At 47.7% G+C, this 24,513-nt stretch overlaps 1 pseudogene; it reads left to right on the forward strand.

Annotated features, from left to right (window-relative positions):
• Positions 1-24,513, forward strand: part of LOC148505651 (uncharacterized) — a 79,031-nt pseudogene that overhangs the window by 26,092 nt on the left and 28,426 nt on the right.

A 24,513-nucleotide genomic window follows, 5' to 3' on the forward strand; every position in this document is an offset into this window, starting at 1 on the left:
CAGAAGACCCACCAGCGTGCCCCTGTTAACACTACGACACCGGACATAGTGCCTCACCCGGGCTTGTCGCTAATTGGACCCCGGAGGACTTGCAAGATGTGACGTGGTCCGTTAAGTCACAGTTTCAGTTGTTTTAGGCTGATGGTGGAGTTCTGGTGTGGCGCAGACACCATGAGGCCATGGACCCCAGTGGCAACAAGGTATGTTCAGTCTGGTGGTGGTTCAGTAATGGTGTGGGGTGTGTTCACCTGGCATGGGTTGGGTCCGCTGGTTCACCTGAACATGTCATTGACTGGTAACCGTTATGTTGCGTTGCTTAATGACCATTCGTAGCCCTTCATGGACTTGATGTACCCCCACAACGATAGAATATTCCAGCAGGATAATGCACGATGCCGTCAGTCCCAAGATGTCCAGAATTGGTTCTAGGGACATTCTGGAGAGTTCCAACGAATGTTGTGACCATTACGTTTGCCAACATCGAGCATTTATGGGAAATGCTGGAGAGGCCCATTCGAACTCAAGATCTTGCACCTACATGTATCAGGGAGCTGTGGGAAGCTATCCAGATGGCATGGATCAATATCTCTCAAGAGGTCTTCCGTCTACTAGATGCCATGTCGAGTTGCTACACTTTGCCGGGCTAGAGGGGGTCCTACATGATACTAGGCACATAAACCATGGCTTTAGCACTGCAGTGTATAAGGCACATTCCTTTTTAACATCATTTACTGTACTTATATGACGTCCCCAAGTACCATCTTGTTGTGTCAAAATATATTGCAACTTTAAGCTAGAAAATTAGTATTTACTTAATTTGATAATCACAAACTACACCCTGTCCTGCCATAGACTACACCACCTCCCTGTAGCCGGTGGTGCCACAGACTAAACCCTGTCCTGTGCAGCAATGTCACTCCTAGGGACCTTTTCTCTTCTTTGTTATCCCGGCGCTCATATTATCTAACCACAATGTATTTCTCACCAACAGGGATCACTGAGGATACAAAAATATCTAGAGGATCCCGTTCCTCTATTTCTTCACCGGATTGTGAGACTGAGGATCACAAATTTATTACAGAGATACAGACTGCAAAATCCCCATCAGCAGATGAACTGAACATGATCAACTGTCTTGAGAATGTTACTGAGAAACCAACTTCATGCAAGGAAGGAAACCTCTCCGACACTGACTTCTCTACACACATAGATCATACACAGTATACATCTACTCCTACTAAGGAGGAATCAGTCTCATGTGATGTAGGAGACCTCACACACACTGACACTTATACACCCACATATCATACACAGTATACATCTACTCATACTAAGGAATCAGTCTCATGTGATAGAGGAACCCTCACAGACAATGACATTTATACACCCACAGATCATGCAAAGTATACATCTACTCATACTAAGGAATCAGTATCATGTGATGGAGGAGACCTCACAGACAATGATACTTATACACCCACAGATCATACACAGTATACATCTACTCATACTAAGGAATCAGTATCATGTGATGGAGGAGACCTCACAGACAATGACAAATATACACCCACAGATCATACACAGTATACATCTACTCATACGAAGGCGGAATCAGCCTCATGTGATGGAGGAGACCTCACACATACTGACATTTATACCCCCACAGATCATACACAGTATACACCTACTCATACTAAGGTGGAATCAGTCTCATGTGATGGAGGAGACCTCCCAGACACTGACATGTATACACCCACAGATCATACACAGTATACATCTACTCATACTAAGGAGGAATCAGTCTCATGTGATGGAGGAAACCTCACTGACAATTATACACCCACAGATCATACACAGTATACATCTACACATATTAAGGAGGAATCAATCTCATGTGATGGAGGAAACCTCACACTCACTGACAATTATACACCCACATATCATACACAGTATACATCTACACATATTAAGGAGGAATCAGTCTCATGTGATGGAGGAACCCTCACAGACACTGACATTTATGCACCCTTATATTATACAATGTCACAGTACACATCTAGTAATACTTTAGGTGAAGAGGACTTAAATACACGGAAACAAAGCCAGAGCTTTGAGGTAGATTGTGCAGGACATAATGAAGAACTGTATCATCCGAAAACCTCCTTGAGCCACCAGAAGGTGCAGAGCACCAGTGTAGACTATAACAGCTATGACTGTCCATCTATTTCTGCTGGCCATTTCCTTAAACTTCAGGAAAGTCGGATACAAAACAAATTGATTACATTTTCAGAATACGGTAAACGCTTCGCTGGAGATAAACCGTTTTCCTTCTCTGTTTATGGGAATTGTTTTAACCAGAGACCAAGACACGTCAGACCACAGAGGAGTCACGCAGGTGAGAAACGTTACCCATGCTCAGAATGTGGCAAGTCTTTTAAAAGGAACTCCAACCTCGTGACCCACCGGAGAATCCACACAGGAGAGAAACCCTACTCTTGCTCGGTGTGTGGGAAGAGTTTTATCAGCAATTCAGACTGTGTGATTCACCAGAGGCTTCACACCGGAGAGAAACCCTACCCCTGCTCCTTCTGTGGGAGATGTTTCGTCAGCAACTCCCACCGGATATCGCATCTGCGCAGTCACACGGGGGAGAAGCCGCATTCCTGCCCGTACTGCGGGAAATGCTTTAGATGTAAGTCAGAACTTACCGTTCACCAGAGATGTCACACGGGAGAAAAACCGTATTCCTGCTCTGAGTGCGGGAAATGTTTTGCCTGCAAATCCTCTCTCGGTAGACATCGGAGCAGTCACACGAATAGTTGACATCTGCAAACTCGCATTGGAGGAAATGTTCTGTTATAATGATATTTATTGTAATGAGTTTTACCCTAAAAAGTTTTCTAGTTCTCTGCCATGTTTGCATTTTGCGTTCTCCAGATATTCAATGCCACATAACTACTTAAAAGCGATCTCCAGGCCAGATGATGTTTTTTTTTTTAAATATACCAGGGTGGTTCAATAAATAAGGTAACAAAACCTCTCATTGCATAACTTAATTCAACTGGTACATATACGTGTAATCAATAGTATGGCTTTGGTACAGTTTTTTTTCCGCATAGTCCCCATACTTGTCTAAGCATTTGTGCCAATGGTACGCCAAGGCATTCATCCTGGCATAGAAGAAATCAGTGTCAAGTGCCTATGGCCAGGACATGACGGCTTGCTGAACTTCACAGTTGGTTGCGAATCTCCTTCCCTCCAGGTGCTTCTTCAATGGACCAACGAGATGGAAATAACTCAATGCCAGGTCAGGGCTGTAGGGAGGATGGTCCGGTAACTCCCAATGGTAGCACCATAACAACTCACGTGCTGTCGTTGGCCGAATGTGGCCTGGTGTTACCGTGCAGCAATACGATGCCCGTTCGCAGCAACCCAGATTGTTTTCGATGAATTGCCCTCGAAACGGCTCAATGGGGCATATACAATTAGTGCGAATTTACCCAAGATCTCCCACCTGCGGGTTTTTTCCACAGGTGTGAGATTTTCTGTATTCAATTGGGTGCAGGGTTTTTTTTTGTTTTTTTTGGAGCACCTCCAGAGCAAATGATCAGCACTCGCTCTAGAATCCCTAGGACACCCCCTCCTAATGACTAAGTAATTGGAAGTTTCCAATTTAGCTTAATTAGTGGACAATAACTCACCTTCTGCAACGCTGTCCTCCTCCTCTGCTTCCCCGGCTGAAGTCTTCTGCTTCCAGCAGCGTGTGACCCATGTCAGTGTTTGTGTGTGTGGTTCCCTGCATGTATGTGGCACATTCTGCAGCAGCCGAGGAGTGCCAGAAAACGCTGCAACCAATTTTTTTTATTGGACACCGCAGGTATCGGGAGCGTACATACCCGTGGTAATCCAAAATTTGGTTGCGAGGTCCGCGTAGTGTTTTGTGGGCAAAACCCCATGGTCAATTGGATATGCCCCAATGTGTCACAATAGCGGACAGCATTCACTGTATCTTTCTTGTTGAGGAAACCAAGAAGCACGCCCTTGTGGTCCCAAAACATGGTCACCATGACCCTCTTTGCTGATGGAGTTGTTTTGAATTTCTTTGAAGGTGGAGACGATGCGTGTTTCCATGTCATGGATGCTTCCTTCATCTCCGGTCTCGCATGAAACACTCATGTTTCATCGCTTGTAACCATACGCTGCAGGAATTGTGCGCCTTCCCCTTGTGACCCAGTCAAGTACACGAGAGACAATCCCATCCTATTGGTTTTGTGATCTGTAAGTTGCTTTGGAACCCAGCGTGAACACTTTTTCCTGTACCCCAGTTGCTCATGAACGACGTTGTGCGCAGTACCCATGGAGATGTTCAATTCATCAGCAATATCACCATGTTGAATATATCTGTCCTCCTGAATCAGACCTTCACTGCGGCAAAAATTGTCATCTCTGTTGGATGTGCTTGGCCAGTCGGATCACTCATCTTGAATGTCTGTCCTGCCGCCACCAAAGGCAGTGCACCAAACCCAAAACCGCACGGTACACCCCAACACGTTGTCGTTGAATTTCAGCTGCTGATGTGCCATTTAGACACAGAAATCTGATCACACTACACATCTCATGTTTGACCACGTGTCTGCCAACCCTGCCATCTTACAACTAATGTTGGGATAGTATGACTCATATGAGGCGCAGTCTAATGGCCGTGAGGGGAAGCAGTGGTCTATTGGCTCTGGCCTGGTGGGAAATTAGAATGAAGTAGAGAACATTACGCACATGAGAGGTCTTCTTACCTTACTTATTGAACCAACCTTGTATATATGTATGCCCTTCCTGTTGTTGTACTGTTTTTCCTTCATTTGTGATTTCATTTGTAATGTATGGGGGAGAGAATATTGTGTCCTATCGCCCATGCACAGACCCAAACACACATGGGGCACCTCTGTTTGAAAGAGGGTAGTCCCCCATTTCAAATGACGTGCCTTCTTAGTAGTTACTAACTGGTGATTACCAGAGAACGGTTAAAAGAAAAAATAAAGTTTTCCATGAAGATGGAGCTTGTAGGGTCTAAAGCCCAGATATCTTCCATCTTAATTCAAAGGGAGCTAACAACTGGTGTCTATAAAGTCGCAAATATAATTCATTTACTGGAATATATATATATGTTAGCACATATTTGTTTCAGCTCTGACGTTTTTCGGTCCCATAATATCTACAGGAGTTCTATCTACACAGCTGAAACAAGTGCTGGCTACATCTTGGACATTTAAAACTTTGCTACTGAAGTGCCAAAAGTCATGGGATTGGTGCCTAGTATCATGTAGGACCCCCTCTAGCTCGGCAAAGTTCAGCAACTCGACGTGACATTGATTCCACAAGTGGACAGAAGACCTCTGGAGAGATGTTGACTCATGCCAACTGGATAGCTTCCCACAGCTCCCTGATATTTGTAGGTGCAGGATTTTGGGTGCAAATCGACCTTTCCACCATGTCCTGTAAATGCTCGATTGGGTTAGTGTCTGGTGACTATACCATTCGTCGGATCTCTCCATAATGCTCCTCCAACCAATTCTGGACAACTTGGGATCGATCACATAGTGCATTATCCTGCTGGAATATTCCATCATTGTGGCGGTACACAAAGTCCATGAAGGGCTGCAAATGGTCATCAAACAACACAAAGTAGTGGTTACTGGTCAATGACGTGTTCAAGCGGGCCCGACCCACACCATTATGGAACTACCATCAGCCTGTACGGTGCCTTGTTGACAACTGGGGTCCATAGTCTAATGGGGATTGTGCCACACCCGTACCCTCCTATTAGCCTAAAACAACTGTAACTGTGACTCATCAGACCACGCCACATGTTGCCAGTTCTCCAGGGTCCAATTAGCTGTGTCTGGTGTCATAGTGTTAACAGGGGCACTCTGGTGGGTCTTCTGCTCCCTTATCCCATGGAAGCTAAAAAACGCTGCACTGACCTTCTGGATATGCAGCTGGTACCTCCTACATTTAATGTGGATGTGATTTGAGCCAGTGAAGCTTGTCTGTTACCACGGGCAATTGTGGCCAGATGCCGTTGGTCATGATCATTAAGCACCCGTGGCCGGCCACTGCACTGTCCACAGTGGGTGGTAATGCCTACTATGAGGTACACACGTGACACCCTAGATCAACTTTGGAAATGGAATGTCCCATCTGTCGGGCACCCACTATCATGCCCCATTTGAAATCCGATAATTCATGTAGCCTTGCCATAACTGAACCACGAGATGTCAGATTACAACTGATGGAGATCTGGCCCTTTCCAAGACATCACAGTATGGTGACTCTACCTACCATTATCTTTACATACTGCTATCCTATGATTTTTGGCACGTACATTGGTGAAAGCCGTAATTTCGGAATTATTATAACCTAAATTATTGTGGCAATGTAAGTTCACTTATTTCATTTTTTTTGTTAGGTGAATTAATTTTTATGGTTCTACTGTATTGTTATTCATGATTTGATATATTAAATTGTGATAAATACTTTTTAGTACCAAGGTTATTCATTTATTACCATATTGGAGTGATGTGACTTTCTTTTTATCAGCGGAGATCGAGCATCTTTGTCTTATTGGTCAGTTCTCCAATGTTATTTTAGTGCAAATTGTTTTTATTAAATTCAACAAAATATAGATAATACAGACTTTCAAAAAAGTGGCAAATCTATCACTAGATAAGAAAGAGGGGAGAAACTCAGACGTTTTTTCCAGTGGATCTGCAAACGATCTAACATATTACCTATTTTCGGTAGATGATAGACCACAAAAAACATACATACAAAAACAATAGTACTTTCCAACTCGTTATGAGGAAAATAAAAAACAAACAAACAAAAAGACACAAAGACATCAGGACAAAGGGAAGAAAGGAAGGAAAGTTAAGGGAAGGGGAGGAAAAGAAGAGGGGATAAGTACTCACTTTCGATCCAATGGTGTAAATTCATATTTACATAAACCTATTAAACCTAAAATAGATATAGAGTGAAATTACAGAACAGCCAAAAGAGAAGCCATCAAAGGCCATAATCCGACACACTGGAAAATATATCCATAAAATATAGGAGGGAGAACAGGAAAGAATAGCCTTAAAGGTCGCAGAATCCTTAGAATCTAACCAACACCAGGTGTCTCTAAAGGTCTCATAACCCCCGTCAGCAGACATCAATATGTCATCCATATCCATATAGAAATCTATCCTGTTGAACCAATCCATCACCGCTGGAGGAGAGGAGGAACGCCATCTTACTGGGATAACTGCTTTCGCAGCATTATTCAAATGGCACAGCAGATATTTCTTATATCTTGAGAGGGGTCTGTACGACAAATGGAACAACCAAAACAAGGGGTCTGTAGGGACTGCTCCCAAAATTTTGGCAGAAAGAGTAAGAACATCCTTCCAAAAAGGTTGTAGGGTGGGGCATTGCCACCAAATATGGAGAGGGTTGCCTGGGGCACCGGAGCACTTCCAACAGACATTAGGCACACCTATTCCCATCTTAGAGAGAGTGTCTGGACATCTGTACCAACGGGAAAGAAGCTTGTATTGGGTCTCTACAACACTAACATTGGAAGAACATGCATGGGCTAATTTAAATATTTTTTCCCATTTAGCTTCGCCTCGATCCTCTCCAATTTCACGGTCCCAGACTTTTGTGAAATTAGGTAAGGGCAAACTAGAGTCTGCTGATAGAAAATTATATATTAGAGAAATAGTATGTGTCGGGGGGGCTGAGCCAGCACAAAGCTGTTTAAAGGGAGTAAGACGTAGGCGAAAAACTGAAAAAGGAGCAAGTGAGCCTATAAAATGGTGCACCTGAAGATAGCGCCAATGTTCCCGTAATGGGAGGTTCCATTTCTCCCGAATTTCATCAAAGGGAATAAAACTGCCATCCCTCATCAGCTGTCCGAATCTAAAGAGTCCCACCTCAAACCATAAATGAAAGGTTTTACCATCAGTACCAGGGGGGAATTGTTTGTTAAATAGAAATGACATGAATGGAGAATGAGGTGATGAAATCGAGGGAGAACGTCTCAAAGTTTTCCAGCAATTTAGAGTGGGACCAATAGTAGGGTGGGAAGAACTGGGGAGGGAGGGAAGCCATGGAGCTATTGATATAGGAATCCCTAACGCCTGGTTTTCAATTTGCACCCATTGCTTAGTGGAGTCTGTCCTGGACCACTCCAAAATTCTATGCAGAAGACAGGCCCGGTAGTAACCTCGAATATTAGGGAGACGTAGACCTCCTCTGTCTTTATGACGGAACAGGATATCCAATTTCAAACGAGGCCTTCTACCTCCCCAAACAAATTGCCTAATCAGCGTTTGGACCTCAAGAAACCAACTAGATGGCAGCTTAATAGGTAGGGTCTGCAACAGGTACAGAATCCTGGGGAGAGAGTTCATTTTTAGAACCCCTAACCTCCCGAACCACGAGAAGGGCCTGGACCTCCACGAATATAGATCAGAACGTATTTTATTTAAAAGGGGAGTGAAGTTGGTCTCAAATAAACGAGAAAGGTCCCTAGTAATGACACTGAGATATTTCAATTGAGAAGTAAGCCAGGCAAATGGAAATGCCGATTTAAGGCCTGCTACCATCTGAGGGGGTGCCGTAATATTCAAGGCAACCGACTTAGAGTAGTTGACCTTAAAATTAGAGAGGTTTCCAAAAATCTTAAATTCATCAACTAAGTTTGGTAGCGAGATAACGGGATTTGTAATTGTGGCCAATAAATCATCGGCGAAGAGAGCTAGTTTATATTCGCCATTACTTAGTCGAAAACCTGATATATCTGGATTCAACCTGATTGACCTTGCCAGGGCTTCCATACAAAGAATGAAAATTAGGGGAGAAAGAGGACAGCCCTGTCTAGTTCCATTATTAATAGAAAAAGAGTCAGAAAGAGAGCCATTGACTCTGACCCGAGCAGAGGAGAAGTGGTATAGGGCAAGATTGCGCTGAAAGCAGACAGGACCCAGTCCCAGATGGCCCAACACTCCGGACATGAAGCCCCAGTCTATTCTGTCAAACGCCTTCTCAGCATCTGTAGACAGCAAAATAGCTGGGGCATCCATGTTTGAGATGTGGTGAATTAGGGCTATAATTTTGGAGGTATTGTCCCTAGCTTCACGGCCAGGAACAAATCCTACTTGGTCATCATGAATTAGAGAAGGTAGGAAATGTTTCAATCTATTGGCAAGAAGCTTGGCAAATAATTTAACATCGACATTAAGCAGGGAGATTGGGCGGTAGCTGGGGCAGAGGGGTCCTTGTCATCTTTAGGGATAACCATTATGTGAGCCTCTAGGGATTGGCGAGAAAAGGGGGTCTCAGACGAGACAGTATTGAAGGCCTGCAGAAGTATAGGAGCTATTTTATCTCTGAAGGCCTTATAATAATTAATGGTAAAGCCATCTGGGCCCGGGCTTTTTCCTGGTGGGGTGGATTTTATTACCTCCTCCAATTCAAGTAGAGTGAAAGGCTTTTCTAGTTCTTCCCTGGCAAGGTCAGCAAGTTTAGGGAACCCAATTCTAGAAAGGTACACCTCGATGGCTCGTTGCTTCTCATTAATGTCAGGGTAGGTCAAGGGGGATGGAAGATTATACAGTGAGGAGTAATAGGAGCAGAAAGCTCCTGCAATCTGATCAGTTTCGTGGAAGACCCGACCCCCCCGTCCTTAATAGAGGAGATAAAAGAACGAGCTCTTTGAGTCCTCAGGGCTCTAGCCAGCATTTTGCCGGGTTTGTTACCCCACCTATAGTACTTACTACGGCACTTCCTAAATGAGTGTATAACTTTCTCCAAAAGGAGCTTATTTAGTGTCGTTCGAGTTTTGACTAGGTCAACGTAGACAGCAGATGAGAGCGAAGATTTGTGTGCCATCTCCAAGGTCTGTATCTGCTGCAGTAGCCCCTCTATTTGGCTCACCCTTTGTTTTTTTTAAATAGGAGCCTAATTGAATGCAATTGCCCCTTATAACGCATTTGTGAGCTTCCCAAACAGTAAGGCTCGAGACGTCAGGAGTAACATTACAGTCTAGGTAAACATCAAGAGCCTCCGCCACCTGAGATTTACAGAGAGGGTCGGATAATAGGGACTCATTAAAACGCCATGTTCTAAAAGTGGGATCAGAAGGCCCAAGTGACAGGTCTATACTAACAGGTGCATGGTCTGACCAAGTCGTTAATCCTATAGAAGATGCCCGGACTAGGTGTAGATGTCTGTGTCCTAACAATATATAGTCTATTCTGGAATATGATTTATGGGGACTAGAGTAATGGGTATAGTCTCTCTCTGTGGGGTGAAATATGCGCCAAACATCGGACAGCTGAAGCAAACGTCTCACCCGTCTTGACGTACGGCCAGGAGTCGTTGAGGAGCCTGAGGAAGTATCCTGAAGGTGGTCCAAGGTCCAGTTGAAATCCCCACCTACCACCAGAGTTCCCTGTTGAAGCAGATCCACCTTGTCCAGAACCCCCTCAAAAAAAACCGGCTGACCTTGATTAGGGGCATATATATTGACTATTGTGAAAAGATTATTAAAAATGGAGCATTTAATAAGCAGACATCTCCCCTCCTCCAGACAGTGGACCTCAGGGCTCAAAACAGACAGACATTTAGCAAATAAAATCGCAACACCCTTGGATTTCGATTGGGAAAAATTACTATCGTAAGCGGTGGGATAGAATTGGTTACTTAATCGTGGTGCAGAGGCAGAGTGACGAAAATGGGTCTCTTGAACTAAAACAATATCCGCACCGTCAGCATGAAAAGAGCGGAGAGCCTGAGCCCTTTTCTCGGGGACGTTCAACCCTCTAGCATTGGTAGACACTATACGGAGTGAAGTGGCCATAAATAAAAGGAATAGACAGAGCAACAGAACAATTTACACCAAAATTGGAGGAGCATTAGACCAAGTGAGAACAGGAAGTGGAGGTAGAAACAAAGAGGAAAAGGGAAAGGAAAAAACAAGAGGAGAGGGGGGCAAGACACACAAGAAAAAAAATAAACAACTGTAATATAATAAAACAGCATTATAAAGAAAAAAATAAAAATGGAGTACCGCTACCGGACAAAAAGGGAACCACTAGGGAACCCGTGTCACGGGAAAAATTGAGCGGTGGGGGGCACACAGGGGGGTAGTAACCACGCCATCCAAAAATTATGGTAGCACATCAAAACAAATAACATCAAATAGTAGTATCAATACCATATAGCTCCTATATCAAAAGTAAATATATCTAGGATACCTGTATACAAAAGAGATCAGCGAAACATATACATATATATTCTTGCAAATAGACTTCGATAACTGTACAGAACTAAAATCTCAACTACAAAAGATTCAACAGAATAATAACACGGCTTCAATGATCTGTAGAAATCAGGAACGATAAGAGAAAGCCAAGAGTAGGACCGTCCTAAATCAAGTAGGATCCGGTATTTTTGGAGAGTTATCTCCTGTAGGTTTCTTTCTGTCATGTTGTACTTGATGCCACTGGTCCCTCCTCGGGCGACCAGAAGGAGCAACAATTGGAAGTGAGAAGGCCTGCCAGTCGGGTAGGGTAATATTCTCCAGACCTAAAGCAGAGCAGAAATCTGGTAAGTCTGCGGGGGACTGGAGAGACAAATGTTTGCCAGCATGAGTGACCTATAGGGAGAGCGGGAAGCCCCATCTATATTTAAAGTCATGTTTGCGCAAGGAATGTGTCAAGGGTTGTAGTAATCGTCGCTGCTGGAGAGTTCGCCAGGAGAGGTCTTGGAAAATCTGCAACTTGGTTCCATTGAATTCCACTCCTTCTAAATTGCGTACTTTTCGGACTATCTCCTCTTTCTGCGAGAAATAGTGCAGCCGACAAATAACATCCCTTGGGCGGTCAGTTGCCAGGCCCTTTGGACGGAGAGCTCTGTGTGCACGGTCAAATTCGATAATGTCATTAGGGTCTAAATCTAAGATTTCCCCAAAGATTTTATTGAGGGCATTGATCAGTTCGGATGGAGAGACATCTTCTGGAAGCCCCCGGATCCTTATGTTGTTCCTGCGACCCCTGTTGTCAAGGTCGTCTAATCTGGTTTGCATAGCCCTCATATCTAAAGATTGTTGAGAGACCACATCGCGAAGTTGAGATAACTGATCGTCGACAGAGACTCTGTCTTCTTCTAGAGTGACAATACGGGAGCCCAAATGTTTAACATCGGCCTGGACCAAAGAAATCTGGGTCTGGAGAGACTCTTGAATCCGTGATTCGAGGGCCTGCATGTCTTGTTTAGAAGGAAGCGACCTAACCTGTGTAAGTATCTCCATGATTTCGCCTCTTAGTTGGTTCATTTGGGTATGGGTATCCCCTGTCGAAGGAGAGAGGGCCATAGCAGACGGAGTCGCTGAAATGTTCTCAGATACAGGCACAGGAGAATTTGCAGTATCTGAGATAGAGAGGTAGGAACGCAGATTCGGTTGAGTGACGGAGATCCTTGGCGTCCGAGAATCCTTCTTCTGTGTATCTTTCTTGCTTATGCCCATCAGGAACACATGTGGAGAGGAGCTACATAGGTATATAATTTAATAGGTATATGAGCGGATGGCAGAGGTCACATTCCCCTGTTAGTGGGACGGCATGTATAGCATAGAGCGCCTACATAGAGCTACCTGAGTTGGTAACCTTGGTTTCACATGTTAACTAGAGTTAGACCAGGGAAAGCAGCTTGGTGTCACCTTTACAGTAGTGTAATTAGAGGAGGTTGCCACAGGGGGGAGCAAGGTCTACATATGAAGCACTGAAGAGAAAAATGTCAGGAGGGAACCTCAGCAGCTCACCCCCTCTAAGCAGGACAACAGGGGGGAGAAGAAGCAGGAACCTCACCACTTGGTCCCAGGAGGATTGTAGCAGCGATGGTCCAGGCAGGGGGCCCAAAGGACCGGACAGCTGACACCAACAATACAGCGGGATGCAGAGCGGGCGTCCCCAGCACCACGGCCGCGGGAGGAGAAGCCGGGTCTCTGTCGGCCACTCAGGGTACACCTGCGGCAACGGAGGGATCAGGTAAGGCTCCGGAGGTATGGGTAGGTTCGGCAGGTTTAGGAGGGGCGGGAGCGCCGCGCCGGGAGCAAAATTCAAGATGGCGGCCGGGTGTAATCACCGGACTGGGGCTCCGTTTTCCGGCTTCACTGTCCACCCTCCCAAGGGCACCTGGAGGTACGAGGTAGCGGCATCAGTATTCCCCAGTGGGGAGCAGGCAGCGGTGGCAGCGGCTCAGCGGTAGATGCTGGATGTATGTGCGGCCGGGTCCACTAATTGAGGCCGCGGCTTCTTGCCAGAGGTAGGCCGCAACCCTGCAACAGGTTCTGGAGCTACTTGGAGCCTGTGGGTATATGTGGACGAAGGGGAGCCTTCTATTATGGGCCCCTATGCAGGGATTGAGTGTGGGGAACCCCCAAGAAATACCCCCAAAATAGGTAGCCTTCAGGAGCCGAGGTGAAGCACGTCCTCTCAGTTTCTCAGTCAGGACACGCCCCCCCTCCAATGTTATTTTATATACCTGCTACAATGCCCTGTTTCCCACCACTGGTGTGGAGATGGACCTCTTCTAACCAAATGAGTATCTGACTTGGGGGAACACTAGATGAGGAAGACGGAATCAGTATGAGAATACCGATGGACAGGATGCCAGTACACTGACAGCGGCATCCTGATGGTTAAAATCCCGACGGGAATGGTAAGTAATGTTCCCCTGTCATATTTACCCCATAACCCTCCTTTCCTGTACCCTAATACCCTCCCTACCCCGCACCTTAACCCGGTAAGCGCCTAATCCCCTTGCCCAGAGCCTAACCTCCCCCCTGCCCCGAGCCTAACGCTAAAACCTACCTAAACCTAAGCCCCTCCCCCGTGGCTGATACTTACCTCTCTGTGGTGTCCTTACAATCAGGATGCCGTCTGTTGGGATCCCGACGTCGGCATCCCGAGTCATGTTGAGATGTCAGCGCCGGTGTTGTCTTGCCGTTCGGGATTCCGATGTCGGGGTTACACCAGACGGCATCCCGCTTGTCGGGATCCTCACCGCATCCCAGGAAGACCGGGCAGACAACTTTAAAGATGCCAGATCTTCTGTCAATGTCTCCATTGAATAAAACTCTTACAAATTGCTGTATTGCTGGTATTATGTGCCCCCCCCCACCCCCCCACCTTAGTGACATCTATCCTGGTGCTTCGGATGCCTGCTTGAGGAATTACAGTCAACTTGGGCCTTTTCTGCATGTCAGATACCAGCCTCTGCCACCTTCCATCACCTTGGTATGTATTAAATGGAACACATTCGAGCTGATTCGGAAAGCAAAGTGGCTGTAGAGGCGGGCAGCCGAGGCAGCCTGCTTCACTGTCTTCTGCTAATGCGAGATTGTGTCAAGCTAAAGCGAGGATCCATGGATCTACAAGGAGAAAGCCGGGTCGCCCACTGATTTTATGGTAACGTCCATATTGGCACTTGTGAAAAAAATCAGCTTTAGCAATAATGGAAGCTCTGGATTGGGACGAGTCTAGATAAGGGCAGATATAAACTGATTTCATTAGAGAGAAAGCGTCTGTGCTCGGAGAGGTGGACTCTGTAGAGTCATTAGTGAGACGCTTCGAGAAATTGGCAAATCCTTCAAATCTCTGACCTTCTTTGGCCAATCTACATTTTAGGGGCATATTCAATTGGGCGCGAGGTAAAAAAACCTTGCGCCCCTCATGCCCAATTTTGGAATACCGCGGATATGTGCGCTCCCGATACCTGCGGTATCCAATAAAAAAAAGTGGTCACAGGGTTTTCAGCTCTGAAAACCCTGCGCCACGTAAAAAAAATAAAATTTAAAAACTTCTTCACTTACCTGCCCGGGGTCTCCGCGGCTCCCGTTGGCCTCCCCTCTATCTCCTCACTGGAGAGGGGTCTGCTGGGAGTCCCAAAGGCTGCTGATAGGCACCAGGGGCTGGTGGGAGGGGCAAGGGCTTCTGGGATATGTAGTTCTCCCAGCGCCCATTCTGGGGGGCCACATTAACACTGGGGGGGCCACACACACACACACTCTTACAAACTGACATACACACCCTGCAGCAGAGAACACGGCTTCCGACGCTGGGTGCAGAACACTGCTGCCGAAGGTAAGTAATTAAGGACTTAATTAAGCAAATTGGAAACTTGCATAATTAGTCTTCAGGGGGGGGGGGGGGGGGTGCTGCCGGGGTCCCAGAGCAAGTCCCAGTGATTTTTGAGAAAAATAACGATTTGGGGAAAAATCACACTTGCTCTGGAGGTGCATGAAAAAAAACCTCCCTGGGCACAAAAATTAAATAAAAAACACGTACATAAATGAATAGCAAAAATCCCGCACCTGCAGGTAAAACCTCGCAGGTGCAGGATTTTTGCTATTTACGCAGTGAATTTAATATACCCCTTAGTCTTTAGGATCCATGCATATCACTTTCCAGTCACAGTCCTGGAACGCCCAACTGCGCTGCTCAATCGATCCTGTGACACTCTCAAAACAAGAAGCATCTAAGAGGGACGTACAGTGCTTGTGTCTGCCTGTACTTGCCCGTTAAATGCCATCAATCCACCTCTCCGAGCACAGACGCGGCCCCTAACCACCCAGATAGGCTCACTTTAGGACTTAACTCTACCCCTTTCAAGGTCCGAAAATAGGGACCGTCTCACCTAAAATGGGAGTTAATAGTCAACCAAAATGGCTGCCCCTCAGATATTTTGTAACAAACTGCCACCATTTGTGCAGGAGTGAGCAGAAATGTGGTGTCTGTTTTGTATACTAGCCACAAGGAGTTAAAGTGTGCAATACTTATCTACTAGTGTGTTATAGATTGGGGGAAGATTTTCATATTACAGTGTTCAAAAGCATTCAGTAGAAATACAGGAGTTGGGGACTGATTAAATCAGTGATTCCCAACCTCGATCCTCAAGGCACACCAACAGTCCTGGTTTTAGTGATATCCATGCTTAAGCACAGATGGTTAAATCAAAATAACTGAGGTACTAATTAAGTCACCTGTGCTTAAGTATGGGTATCCTTAAAACCTGGACTTTTAGTGTGCCTTGAGGGCCGTGGTTGGGAACCCCTGGATTAAATGGATGAGCACCTGCCATGGTAAACCCAGCCTACACTATGGTTACTGCCATTTACCTTGATGTTAATCTCTGACTTGGCCAGTGTAATGCCCTGCTGCAATCTCCAGGAGAAGAGTCCCGCTGATGGGAATATGGGGCAGTACGGTTTACCTGTTGCAAGGATTGGGGATGTCTGTACTGTACATCAGCCACAAGAATGATAGACCCCCTCCAAAGCCTGTACGTCACCCACAGCAATGCGAGCGACCAAGAGGCCGATCCAAAAAAAAAAAAAAAAGCCCGGCCCTGATTCAGAGCGAGCGGCTCTGAATCAGGGCCCCTGTCCCCTTTCACACCAAGGAGCTACCCGGGTTAACCCTGCAATAACCCAGGTTTGAGCTCTGGTGTAAAGGGGTTATAAGCGATCAGTCTGGGGTATTTATGATCTGTTGCATAATAATATATTCTACTATTTCATTATATGTGCTTATGTGCAAACTTCAGTACAGCAAATATTCATAGTATAATGTGTTGAAGTAGTTGAGGAATTGCAAGATCTATTTCTACATCAGGGTCCATAGGGTATCCACAGGATACCTTGCGGTATAGGTGATGACGTCAGGCATCGGGCACCATAGAGTTAAGTTTTCAGCCTCCCAGGATGCATCAAGGTCCCCCTCCTATACCCCGCCCCCGAGCCAAGGCATCTCAGTTTCGTTGGTGCCCGACTCGGAGTCGGAGCACCTGTTTAGAGGGGGGCTAAGAATAGCCCCTGAAGTTCTTTCAAGGCAGCGGTGGCTGCACATCTGGGAGTACAACATGGACAGTCACTGCTGACGTCCATGTGGTCTCCCCTACACCACGCCGGTACTGATCCGGGGATGCTGGTAAGTGTCTGGGGTCACGGCTAGCAGTGACCCCAGATGCTTCAGACCATGGCCGGATCTAAGGGGAGCAGGTAAGAAGCGGGGGTCCCTGCTGAGAATATGGTCCACAGTCCCCAGGCAGGGGGCTCCCTGGGGACTGGCTGCAGCGTGGAGCCAGGTACTAACCTGCGCTTTCACTATCCCCCTGGGACAGCGGGCCGGCAAGTGCTGCGGCGTCCCAGGGGTTAATTGCATGCCAGGGGAGTGCACCTTCCCTGTATCACAGCCGGCGCCTCCCCCGCTGCACACAGCCTCTCTGCGCTGCCGATTGGTCCTGTGGCAGCGCTCCTCCCCCAGGCCGGCCTCCTCTCTGCTCCTCGGTGGCCATCTTTGTATGGTGAACGCTGCTGGAGCTGCTGATCAGTGGCATCGCGGTCTGGGTCCCCCGGCATACCTCTCCTCCGTTGAATACAGGTCAGTGTATGCAGCGCTGTGTCCTACCAGACTCTGTGTCTGTGTAGTTGAGAAACAGCGCTGATAGTGCAGTAATTGATTTCTTTGCATTGTATGTGACTTCTGCTAGCACTGCTGCCTGTACTTTCATTTTCTTCTGTCAGCCATTTCACTGTCCCTGCTCTTACTCTGCTAAAGCCCTTGCGGTGCGGTGATTGCAGGGTGTTTCTCCCACTATACTAACAAGTATCAGTGAGAGGGGTCACATACTTTCCTTCATGTCTGAGAGTGAATCTCCTCTCCAGCTTATGTGTACTAAGTGCAATGTACCAATAGCGGAGGGAGAGGGTAATGCGTGGGCAGTCGGCAATTTATTGGCGCGGCCAATTACTGTCACGGCTCCGGTACAGGAACCTCCCTGGGCTTGTTTCACTAAGGCGCTTACAACCCTGGTGGGCCAGTTAGCTCCGCCACCTGCGTTTTCCCAGATGGGATTTGCCCAGCAGTCAGTGGTGTCGTCACCCATGCAGGGTTTCCCGAGACAACTGATGGTACCCCAGTCTCCCTATTTCCTCTTCCCAGGTTTCACAGAAGCCTGCGTGGGTTAATTCTCTGACAACTTCAGTACAGCATTTGTCGGATGTTTTACAAGGGGAGTCTGTGTTGCGGCCACATAAGCGTCCTGTGGCGTCTCTGTCTGCTCCTTATGAGGATGACGACGTGACGTCAGATGATGGGGAGATTCTGGATCTATCTGACCAGGAACCTCTCCGTACTAAAGAGTCGGACGCTAAGTCAAAGGTGTATATCCCTGGACTTATTCGGGCAGTCCGCACGGCTTTAGTTATTGAGGATGATGATCCTCCGGTGTCCAAATCCAAATAGGCCTTTTTTAAGGATATTAAGGGTGACGCCACAGTGTTTCCTCTTTCTGGTCAGTTAGTAGATCATTTAGAGGAGGCGTGGAAACATCCCGGAAAACGGTATCAGCCTCAGAGGCGCTTAGCCGTGGCTTATCCGTTTGCAGACAATTATTTTTCTAAGTGGGAATCCCCTCCGCAGGTGGATTCTCATGTGACATGCCTAGTCAGAAGTGCCACTCTGCCCATGCCTTCCATGTCCTCCTTGAAGGATGCTACGGACCGCAAGGTGGAAATCTGCCTGAAGTCCATTTATTCCCTTGCGGAAGGGCGTCCAGACCGGCTATGGCCGTGTGTTGGGTAGCCAGAGCTATGGAGCGTTGGGCTGATAGTTTGGAGGTGTCTTTGGACTCTGACTGTTCGGCTGAACAGGCCGAGTTGGTGGGCAATCTCCGGGACTCGGCCACTTACATCAATGAAGCGGCCTTGGATATCAGTGTCATCTCTAGGATTTCTTCTGCAGCTGTTGCTGCTCGTCGCACCTTATGGTTGCGATCTTGGAAAGCGGACGCTGATTCCAAAAAGGGCTTAGAAGGTTTGACTTTTAATTTAGAAGTACTATTTGGTCCGGATCTGGACAAAATTGTAGCTACGCTGGCAGCAGCCAAATCTGCATGTCTCCCGTCTGCTACGGTCCGTTCAAGTTCTGGTACGTCGGCCTTACAGGGCCCAGGGTAGGCCTAAAGCACAGTCTTTTCCACGACAGGCTGGGCCCAAGAAATCGGCCAAGCCCAGGAAACAGGCCTGGAGTACCAGACGTTCGGCCCCTAAGTCAGATGACAAACCTGCGGCCTGGTGGTCTGGGCCTCCCTTTGGGGGATCCCAAAGTGGGAGGCCGCCTGCTTCAGTTCGCCCAGTGTTGGTCAATAACTACGACGGACACCTGGGTTCACTAGGTGGTTTCTCACGGGTATGCCCTCTCCTTTCGGCACAGGCTTCCATCCCGGTTCTTCACCACAGGCCTTCCACTAGACCGGAACAAAGCCTTGGAGCTGCGGAAGGTTTTGCACACTATGCTCCAGGCTGGAGTTATAGTGCCTGTTCCATTCTCCCAGAGGGGCAGGGGTTTCTATTCCAATCTGTTTTTGGTGCAGAAATCCAATGGGTCTTACCATCCAATACTCAACCTCAAGGCCCTCAACAAGTCCTTGAGGGTGCCTCGGTTTCGGATGGAGACCCTTCGGTCCATTATTCTGGCGCTGGAACCTGGGGATTACATGTTGTCATTGGACATCCAGGACACTTACCTGCATGTCCCTATTCTTTTGCGTCATCAGCAATTCCTCAGGTTTGCAATCCGCAAAGAACATTTCCAGTTCCAGATGCTGCCTTTTGGCCTGGCGACAGCTCCACGAGTGTTCACCAAGGTCATGGCGACTCACCTACGGATACAGGGAGTCCGACTGTTACCGTATCTGGACGACCTTCTGTTGTTGGCAGGGTCTCCAGAGCTCCTTCTACGCCATCTGGACCTGACGATTGCAGTGCTGCAGCGTCACGGCTGGTTGATAAACTGGCAAAAGTCCACCCTGACCCCGTCTCAGAGGATCCTGCACCTCGGGGCCTTGTTGGAGTCCAGGCAGCAGCGGATCTTTGTGACGGAGGAAAAGATCTCTGCTTTGCAGTTGAGGGTGCGCAGTTGTCTGCAGTGTCGCCGAGTGTCTGTGCGGTTGCTGGGCTCCATGGTGTCAGTATTCGACATGGTGGAATATGCCCAGTTTCACTCCAGACCTCTGCAGCAATTGATCCTGTCCAAATGGAATGGACTGCCTCAGAGTCTATAGTCCCAGACGATGGTGCTCACTCCGGAGGTTCGCCTGTCTCTAGCCTGGTGGTTGCAGACGACCCACCTCAACAAGGGTCGCCCATTTTGGGTGGCGAACTGGGTCCTGTTAACAACAGACGCCAGTCTCCGGGGCTGGGGAGCTGTCAAGGGTCCACACTTGTTCCAGGGCAGGTGGGCTCAGGCAGAAAAGGAGCTTCCAATAAACATCTTGGAACTCCGCGCGGTGTTCAATGCTCTCCAGCAGGCACATCGGGTTCTCCAAGGTCACCCCGTGCAGGTCCAGTCGGACAACACCACCACTGTGGCCTACATAAATCGACAAGGAGGAACCCGAAGTCGGGTGGCACTCGCAGAAGTGTCCCGCATCCTGGTCTGGGCGGAGCGCAATCTCCCGGCTATATCAGCGGTGTTCATCCCGGGAGTCCTCAACTGGGAAGCGGATTTTCTCAGCCGGCAGGACGTTCATCCGGGAGAATGGTCTTTGCACCAGGACGTCTTTCAACTTCTGGTGGACAGGTGGTGTTTTCCAGAGATAGACATCATGGCGTCCCGGCACAACAACAAGTTGCCGGTGTACGGGTCTCGAACAAGAGACGAAAGGCGTCTCTGGTGGATGCTCTGTCCGTCCAGTGGACGTTCCAGTTTGCCTAACTCTTTCCTCCGTTTTCCCTTCTTCCGCGGGTAATCCGGAAATTCAAACAGGAAGGAGGTACGCTCCTGTTGATAGCTCCCGAGGGGCCCAGGCGGCACTGGTTCTCGGACCTCCAGAGTCTGTCAGTGGACGTTCCACTGCGGCCGGACCTGCTGTCACAGGGTCCTTGTCTTCACCCGGACCTGACTCGACTGTCTTTGATGGCGTGGCTGTTGAGACGGCCATGTTAAGGTCCAGACGGTTTTTCCGGCTCTGTGGTGCAAACCATGCCAAGAGCTCGGAAGCCATCCTCTGCAAGAATCTACCATCGTCTGTGGCATACGTTCTTCCAGTGGTGTCGACCTAGAGGTTATGCCCCTCGGGAGTTCCGCCTGTCTAGAGTGTTGGCTTTCCTACAGGCTGGTCTAGACCATGGGCTTCACCTTGCTTCCCTGAAGGTAGAGGTGTCTGCCCTGTCAGTCTGGTCCCATCGTAGGATTGCTGCGCTCCCTGATGTGCGCACCTTTATGCAAGGTGTTCTTTGCATTCAGCCACCTTTTGTTCCACCAGTGGCTCCTTGGGATTTGGCTGTGGTCCTGAGAGCTCTCCAGGGACCGCCGTTTGAACCACTGGGCTCAGTGGACCTTAAATGGCTTACAGCTAAAACGATATTCCTTCTGGCCATTGCTTCGGCCAGACGTGTTTATGACTGATTTTTTATAGGAACAGGGTGGTGCTTCGCACTCGTCCTGGTTTCCTTCCTAAAGTGGTTTCAAGTTTTCACATCAACGAGGAAATCATTGTGCCGGCTTTTAATTCACCTGATCTTTCAGTGGGTGAGGCTACTTTGGATGTTGTGCGGGCCTTAAGGATTTATGTTGACCACACTTCTTCGTTTAGGAAGTCGGACGCCTTGTTTGTCCTCTATGGCTTCCGTAAAAAGGGTTGGCCTGCTTCAAAGCAGACTTTGGCAGGTTGGATTCGTATGGCAATTTCAGAAGCTTATCTTCATGAAGGCCTTCTGGTTCCATCCTCTGTGAGGGCTCATTCCACTAGGTCTGTGGGTCCTTCGTGGGCAGCTCGACGTGGTGCCTCTGCAGTCCAGATCTGCAAGGCTGCCACGTGGTCCTCTGTCCATAAATTTGTAAGGTATTACACTTTTGACACCTTTGCCTTTCAGGATGCTTCCGTTCGGGCGGCGGATTCTCCGGTCAGCACAGGAGCGTCCCCACCCTTAAAGGATACTGCTTTGGTACATCCCCAACGTATCCTGTGGATACCCTATGGACCCTGATGTAGAAAATATGAGCTATGGTAAGAACTTACCTTTGTTATCTCTGTTTCTACGAAGTCCATAGGGTTCCACAGGACTCCCGCCCTGTCGCACCTGTGCTGCAGATGGGCTTTACTCTGGTCACCGGTGTTTCCGTCTCCCTCTGGTGAGAATGTGATTCTTGTGTGTGTCCAGATCTTTCTTCTCTCTCTTCCTTCTCCTCCCCTGGCCTATGGCTTGGTACGTAACTGAGATGCCCTGGCTCGGGGGCGGGGTATAGGAGGGGGACCCTGATGCATCCTGGGAGGCTGAAAACTTAACTCTATGGTGCCAGATGCCTGACATCATCACCTATACCCCAAGGTATCCTGTGGAACCCTATGGACTTCGTAGAAATAGAGATAACAAAGGTAAGTTCTTACCATATCTCATATTTTCATTATAAAGATGCCGCAAGCAGCTTGGATTATTGGTTATTCATCTTAGTATTGCTAAGAAACTGCCACATATCATTATCTCATGTTTGTGGGTTTAATTGCATAGTGGTACTTATTTTCTACTTAATTACAAATCTATATTTTGTGAAGTCCCACATAATTTGTATGCTGATTATTATTTTTGTGCATACCTTTTACCCGGCCCCACGCTCTCTTATACCATTTAATCAATTTGCCAGATTATTCTGCTTATCAAGGTTGTCACGTTTATGTCCCATTTCCACTACATATCGCTCCATAAGCGATATCGTGTAGTGTGTCCCCAGCAGTGGTGTGCTCAATGTCCTTATCGACATTGAGAACACACACTGAACGATATCATTAACGATATTGTTCAGTGCCGGCTCCCTCCCTCATCCCCGGACCTGCACAACCTGACTATCATCAGGCTGGACAGCAGGTTCGGGCGATGAGCGACATCAACGACCAACGGGAGCGCACATCGCTGGTCGTTGATGGCATATCCACTGGCCACTATAATGACCGATTGAACGATATCATTCATTATATCGGCTAGTGGATACATGGCTTAAGGCATTTTACTGTAAGGGCCTTTCAGCTACAGTCGGAGAAGGACAAGCCAGTGGAGTTGTTGCCAGGAGAAATAAAGATCCAGTGGAGTTCCCATCTCTACTGTAAGGTACAATCTATTCCTAACTTATATGTGCCCACGCCAACACCCCGTGGTACGCAATCGATTTTGGCGTCACAAACAGGATTTCAGAATCCAAAGCTAGCTATCCATACTACGCAGGTAAGATGACCAATTTGCTACACAAGGCCGGCCAATGTGCAAAAGATGTGCCAGAGATCCAAGCCTTTAAACGCCAAGACCCAGAGGCTGAGGAATGCCCCTCAGGGGTCCCGTCTACAGTAGGTCTTGATAATAGAGTGGTGGTCTAGTTATGTTGACAGAAGCCCTATCCTTAAAATTAAAGTCAACGGAGTGGCCATCTGGCTCTTGCTGACACAGGATACCAAGTAACTACAATACAATTGCCTAAATTCAAAGAATTTTGGAGTGAAGATGAGATTATGTAGACACAGTGGCTGGACCCACCAGCAGCATTACACCCCTTGACTACCTGCCAGAGACTCCATTATGTGAGCTGACAATACATTGGGGGAAGCTGTTAGACAGTGAACCAGAGCTCTCCCTGCTGCACTACAACATTTTACCTCAGATGGGAACTGGGTAGTGAGTGGACCAGTGCTCGCATCGCTGCATTACAGCACTTTACCCTAGACGGAATAGACCACATCCTGATGAAGAAGAGCAGGTCATGGTAGCTGGACCCACCAGCAGCTATGCAGCATTTGTTTTACCACTAGAGACCACACTGGGAGATAATGCAGCTCTGATGGACATTGTATAGAGAGCACATCAGCGCTCTCCCTGCTCCACTCTGGCTGCATATTCCCCCAGAACGGGGCACACCTCAACCATAACTGGACATATACTGAACTCTATACAATCATCTGTATTGATCCTCACATAAGAGAATCAAGTACCATGTCAGCAACACAGACTTATGGCGAGATATATCCCCCACTGGCTGTATTCTCCCATCACTAGATATACAAGGGCAACGCTGGACATACAGAGCACTATAGCTCCAGTACCATCAACTGTCGACAATCAACCGCCGTGCTCTTGGCAATAAGTACTTAGAAACTGCAGGACGCCACAGCATCCACCCTGAGCAGGGAAGCCCTCACCCAAGCTACATAGCAGCATTCAAAGGGGGACGTACGGCAGATGTTGAGCGAATCTGTATGGATTAGGTGCTCCCTAGCCACTTAGTTGGCGTGGTTGTATGTAATGCAACCGGAGCCAGAAGTGCTTCATCTGGCAAGGACGTGGCAGTCTGTGACCACCAACATCACTTCCAGAATCGCACCCAGAACTGCACCCGGGGGCGCATTCGCCTACAGTTAAAGTGC

Source organism: Taudactylus pleione, unplaced genomic scaffold, assembly GCF_031769625.1.
Source record: "Taudactylus pleione unplaced genomic scaffold, aTauple2 ptg000445l, whole genome shotgun sequence".
Classification (NCBI taxonomy): Eukaryota; Metazoa; Chordata; class Amphibia; order Anura; family Myobatrachidae; genus Taudactylus; species Taudactylus pleione.